This window comes from Stegastes partitus, unplaced genomic scaffold (genome assembly GCF_000690725.1).
Source record: "Stegastes partitus isolate 25-593 unplaced genomic scaffold, Stegastes_partitus-1.0.2 Scaffold124, whole genome shotgun sequence".
NCBI lineage: Eukaryota > Metazoa > Chordata > Actinopteri > Pomacentridae > Stegastes > Stegastes partitus.
Window position 1 is genome coordinate 770,449 of NW_007577855.1, and position 6,259 is coordinate 776,707.

At 41.0% G+C, this 6,259-nt stretch overlaps 1 pseudogene; it reads left to right on the forward strand.

Annotated features, from left to right (window-relative positions):
- The first annotated feature begins 538 nt into the window (after positions 1-538).
- Positions 539-2,974, forward strand: LOC103354905 (tubulin beta-1 chain-like; annotated as a pseudogene).
- Positions 2,975-6,259: the final 3,285 nt, after the last annotated feature.

Below are 6,259 nucleotides of genomic sequence, written 5' to 3' on the forward strand. Positions count from 1 at the left end.
TCAACCAGAATTAAGCAATAAGCAGGTCTGCAATGAATTAGAAGCTGCTGGAACACAAGTAACTGCCTGTATCAAGGCTGCCATGATATACTATACAGTGTCTTTATATATAAAAAATACATAACCCCATGTGTGTGTATATATATATATATGAACATACACCAACATACAAAGGTAATTGGTATAATTAATATATAAAAAAATGTGTTTCCTCTTCAGAACATGGTTTTCATGCCAAATTAGAAAATAAGCGCTATCAAATTAGTGCTACTGTGCAATATAAGATAATCAAAAGTGCAAGTTGAAGAAGAGGAGCCACAATCAATTACATGATTAATGTAGGATGGATTATTTTAACAGATAAATAGATAAAGTAGAAGGGAGGAAGAGGCAGCCAGCTTCACTGAGGTGAAGTTTGGAACTGCTGTGTCTCTGTTTCATTAAAGAGAGGCTGCCATGTTGGAAAATTTAGGTGTAGACCCACGTAATGTAAGTTTAATCCTCTCCAGTTTACTGGATCCATGAGAGGTGGGAGAGGATGATTCCCAAGGAAGTATGAATTCATTCTTCAATTTATAGTGTGGTTGACTCGTACTAGATGGTTGTGTGTTAGCATTCATCTGTCATATCAAGTGAAAATTTAACCTCTTTGTCTAAAACATTTTATTCTTTTGTTAAGCGCCCTCTCTGCACACTTAGTGCCGCTTCGTCCAGCCAGTCCTGTGGACTTCAAGCTGAAAATAAACTCTAAACCTTTTACAACAACAACAACATATTGATCTTTGCAATAAACTCTCTGAGGGGATTGACCAAGGTTATTTGGCAAAACTTTTAACAATTTGTTTAATCAAATTATCTGATTAATGAACTTTAGCTCTGGTCTGTTTTGAGAGAAGTTGGAACTTTTTTTTTTTTTTTTTAAAATCCCACAGCATCTCAGAAAGAGACTCTCACACTGCATGACACAGCACCACACATGTTTGTATGACTGAGTGTGTAGATGCTTGTGTATGTGTGTTTGTGTGTGTGCGTCAAACCACACGGGCGAAAGAAGTCAATCTCGAATGTAATGAAAATGCAAATTCTCTCTCTTGTGTCGACCTGCGCTGTCAATCAGCATCACAATACTCCATCGCCTTTCAACCTCTCACAAAACGGCCCACAATCAACCCAGACGTGACTGGGACAAATCACCCCACCGAGCCATTTCCATCATTCATTACAGATAAATCAATCTCCCTTATTGTTATCTTCTCTCCTCGTGTCCATTCCCTATTCCGTCATTGATTTCCGTCATCCCTCCATTTGTCTGAACTGTTTTGTCTTTATCCCCCTCCCCCCCAACAGTTTCCCTCCATCCCATCCAGAGGGAGGGTTTCGTAATTGGTTTAAAAAAAAAAATGTTGTTAGTATAGAAAAAACAGATAAAAACAAAACAAAAAAAAGAGATTAAAGTGAATTGGATCATTAACGATTAGTAATTAACTCCAGGCTCTGTTTTCAATTACAGTTCAGAGGTAATGGATTGGTTTTTTTTGTTTATTTGTTGTGACCTGGTCCAGACTCCCAATTAGCCCTCGTCTTTGTTCGGGGAGGCCGCGGAGGTTGAGGTGGAAGTAGCGAGTCTGAAACACAAAAAGCTAAGCGGGGTTAAATTAACAGGAGGCTTATTTCATTGCTTGGTCTCATTTCCTCTCTTTTTTGTTGCTGCAGTTGTCAACCCTTGTGAAGTAGACCCACAGAAGCATGTACGGATCAATACTGTAGCAAAAATTGTAATCTGTGTTAGTCGAGACGTCTGGGATGTCAGGAATTTGTGTTGTGGACTAGACCAAGGACTTGTAACAAGAGTAGACTGTAATTTTTCTTTTTCTGACAGACATTGAAGAATAGAAAACATAGTTCAGTTTAGAAACTTGAGAAAGTTTAACGTTTTTCAACCTGCCATAAGTTACTTTTATGGCCACTTGGGGGCAGCAGAAACAAGCTGTAACTCCAGAACTAATTACCTTCTTAACAAACCATCCATCTATTATCTATACACCGCTTCATCCTCACTATAGGGTCACGGGGGGCTGGAGTCTATCCCAGCTGACTCAGGGTGAAGGCAGGGGACACCCTGGACAGGTCACCAGTCTATCACAGGGCTACACTTAGAGACAGACAACCAAGCACACTCACATTCACACCTACGGACAATTTAGAATCACCAATTAACCTCAACATGTTTTTGGACTGTGTGGGAGGAAGCCGGAGAACCCGGAGAGAACCCACGCTGCACGGGGAGAACATGCACCGAGACACCTTGCAGTCCTTCTTAACAAACCGTTGCCTATTTATGTCAACATTCAGCGGGTATAGAGGAACATTAGCATCCATTTGGAGTAGGTCATCGGGTCAACTTGTTCAACAAATAGCTGCTAAATGCTTTACTGTGTGACGAGCACCGCATCGATCCAACAGGAACCTACCATGAAGACAGCCACCTGCAGCTGGACAGAATCAATGTCTACTACAATGAGGCTTCAGGTGGAAAGTACATACTCAGGGCCATCTTAGTGGACCTGGAGCCAGGTACCATGGACTCTGTACACTCCGGCCCCTTCGGACAGATCTTCAGACCAGACGACTTTGTCTTTGGTCAGAGTGGGGCAGGTAACAACTGGGCAAAGGGTCACAAAACAGAAGGAGCCAAGCTGGTCGACTCAGTCCTGGATGTGGTGAGGAAGGAGGGCTGCGATGCCTTCAGGGTTTCCAGCTCACACGCTCCCTGGGACGAGGCACCGGCTCCGGTATGGGAACTCTGCTCATCAGCAAGATCCACGAGGAACACCCTGATGGCATCATGAACACCTTCAGCGTGGTGCCCTCTCCTAAGGTGTCACACACAGTGGTGGAGCCCTACAGCAGCACTCTGTCCGTCCACCAGCTGGTCGAGAACACAGATACTGCATCGACAACTCGAGTCGTGTAGCTCACATTGTCTGAATGCATTTGGTGTCAAACAGAGAGTTGTTCCTGTAGAACTGTTCCATCGAGAACAGCTGCAAAGTCTTACTGAAAGCATCAGAGATGAAAATAGTAAACTTGGAGGCAAGAAAATCAACAAACTAATTAACTACGACCTTAACAGCGCTACAACAGCCTGTAGACATGAAGAGAACTGCAGAGTTGGGTGCTTGTTAAAAACCCCGCTGTTAAAAAGTATAAAAATACTGACGAGCTGTTTTTATTAAATGCACAAATGGTGTACATGCCACATGTAGGTTGAGAGAGCTTTGAGTTTCGTTAATTATTCTTCTTGTGAGAAGCGGCTGTTAAGCAACACCTTGCTGTTGTGCCTACACTATGAGCTGAGACAGTTTGCAGCATTTATTTAGTGTAAAGGTGCATTTCAAAGATGTGATAAAGCTCGTATGGGGCTCAGCAGTCAGTTTATTCATTTATTTAGTTTAAAATCTTGAACACAACCATCATTTTAAATGGTGCAGAGGCACATACAGAACAGCGCAGACATCCATCCATCATCTATACATCGCTTAATCCTCACGGGGGTCGTGGGGGGCTGGAGTCTATCCCACTTAGGGTGAAGGCAGGGGACACCCTAGACTTACAGACAATTTAGAATCACCAATTAACCTCAACATGTTTTTGGACTGTGTGGGAGGAAGCTGGAGAACCTGGAGAGAACCCACACTGCACGGGGAGAACATGGACACTCCACAGAAAGATCCGGGTGTCCTCACCGGGACGCGAACCGGCGACCTTCTAGCTGCGAGGCAGTGGTACTAACCACCGAGCCACAACGCAGACATAAAAAAACAAAACTTCACAGTGCCTAAAAGCATAGAAATGAACAATGAGTTACATAAATAAAACAATCTGGAATAAGACAATAAATAATTAAGATTAAGTTAGAATCAGCAGTTAAAACAGAAAAACAGCAACACTTATACCTTAAAATTGTCAATAAGGTCAACTTATGTTTTTGTAAATTCCAAGTATGTTGTGTACAGTAACAACAAGCAGATTTTACTAACATCTTAACTCCTTGCACATTTTTGGTGGTCGGTGAGCAGGTACCAACATTTCAGGAAAAAGGCTGAGAGAAGAAGAAATTTAGAAATAGAACTACCAACTCAATATGCTGGTAGTTGTGTGTAGGTTTATTACCAGTGTTATGTCCTGGATGTATCACTCCACCCCCAAAAAAGAAATTAGAATTGGGCTTTGGAATTCATTCAGTATGGCTAAGTTAAACAGCTGAAACTATATATGATCTTTTGCTTTCATGTCATTTTTGCAGATGAAGAAATGAGCACCACTGGGAAGTCTTTCAAAGCACATGTGACACATCAGTTTTCTATGAAGATTTGCCTGAAGTCATCTGTTTCTGTCCTATCTATAAATACAAACTATAAGGAGAATCTGTGAGTGCAGAAACCTGCTGTTGCATTATTCCAGACAGGTCAGCTCTGTAAGGCTTGTTGCTTTATGGCCACACAGCCGCTAGCGATGACTCAGCAGGATTTAGTCTTTGACTGCTGATGAAAACATCTGTGTTGTTTATTCGGTTGTAGTCGGAGGTGTAATATGGTTGGAAACTTATTATTCTTTTCTGTGATTCAGCATGCGATAACAAGCCCATATATTTATTTTTAATGTTGTCTTTGGTTTCTCTTTAAGCCACATTTTAAGACCTGCAACAGTAAGAACATTAAATTGGATGGTCTGGGGGGGTGTGTGTGATCTGTCTGTGTGATCAGAGTTTGATCTCAGATCTCATCTGAACTCCTCCTGTGACAGCAACTTATAACGACCGGCATAAATCACTTGATCAGAATCACATTTTGTTGAGGAAACTCTTCTGACGCTCGGTTCCAATAAGATGCGCTTAGAAATGAGGAAGTGGCTGTGACCTTTTCTGGCTCCAGGAACAGAAAATCAATTTATTCTGTTGTCCTGATAAACAGCTTCTCGATTAAGTCACAAAAAAAAACAAAAGGATGGCAAACATGTAATATAATGTCGGTTCCACCATCACTTATATTGAACCAATTTCACTCATTGGGGGGGAGCATTTTATAATGAACTTCTTTTTTTTCAATGTTTTTTTTTTTTTTTTCTTTTATCATTTCTTTAGAAACCAAAAGCAGATATTCGCAGATGAGTCTTGTGGACAAATTGAGATGAAATGAGGATCAATTTATTATACATAAGGCTATTCTGTGTTTAATTTTCTAATCATTCATCAAATTATGTTTTTGTTTTTTAAATCTTTTCTCACTAAATGTTCATGTTTGTGTTGCTTGTTCTGAGTCAAGTTGTGAACACGATGCTTGAGACAGTCCGTTGCCATTCGCAGGCTAAAGGGATTCCTCAGCCCTCACATGGCACCAAGATTATCGCCACCAATCATCCACTGCATGTCTGCTCAGACTGTCTGATCCTGACAACAGTTTAGAAGCGTCCAGCTGCCAGCTGTGTGTGTGTCTGAATGTAGCATTAAGTAGTTTGTGTGCATCCAAACAGACATAAAGGACACATGTAAAAGTGGTTTTAGTAAATCAAGCAATTTAATCAGCTCAGACTAGCAGCTCAAACAAAATATCACAGTGATGTACAAACTGTCGTGGCTCGGCGAGCTCTGCTAAGATCTAATGTACTTTCCATCAGCCATGATATGTAACAACACGATGGGCTTTTCTGTTTTTGTTTTTTTTTTTCGATTCTAAATAGCTTCAATTTAGAAATGTACAGAACGATACAGAGTATTGCTTGAAAACATAAATCGCCTTGAAATGAGACAATTTCTTTAAATCCAGTCTGTTTTGTTCCACCAGCACAATATCTTTGGAAGTGAACAGAAAGCTTCTCCATAATATTTATAGCTTTTTAACAAGGTTTTCATGTGCCGCCTTGATTCCAGCTTGTGTACAGTGAGCAGTAACTGAATCACGCGCACCGTGTGAGATTCCATCTGAGACCGGTTCCCACGTTATTTTCAGTCATTACTCTGCTGCTTGGTGGGAGAGGTGGCTGAGGCAGAAATCTGATAACAACAATTGAAACACTTGAAACAAATGTCTCTGTACGGTCTCCTTCACTTGTTCCTGTCTGGTGATAGATGGATAGTGTTCTCCTTCTTCTGCTGTAGTCGTCCATCCCGTAAGAAAATGTGCTAAGTACAACATATATTAGTAATGCTGTCTTTTATTTTTACTTTTTCTTTCTGTCTCTTTGTGAATGTTCGTCTGTG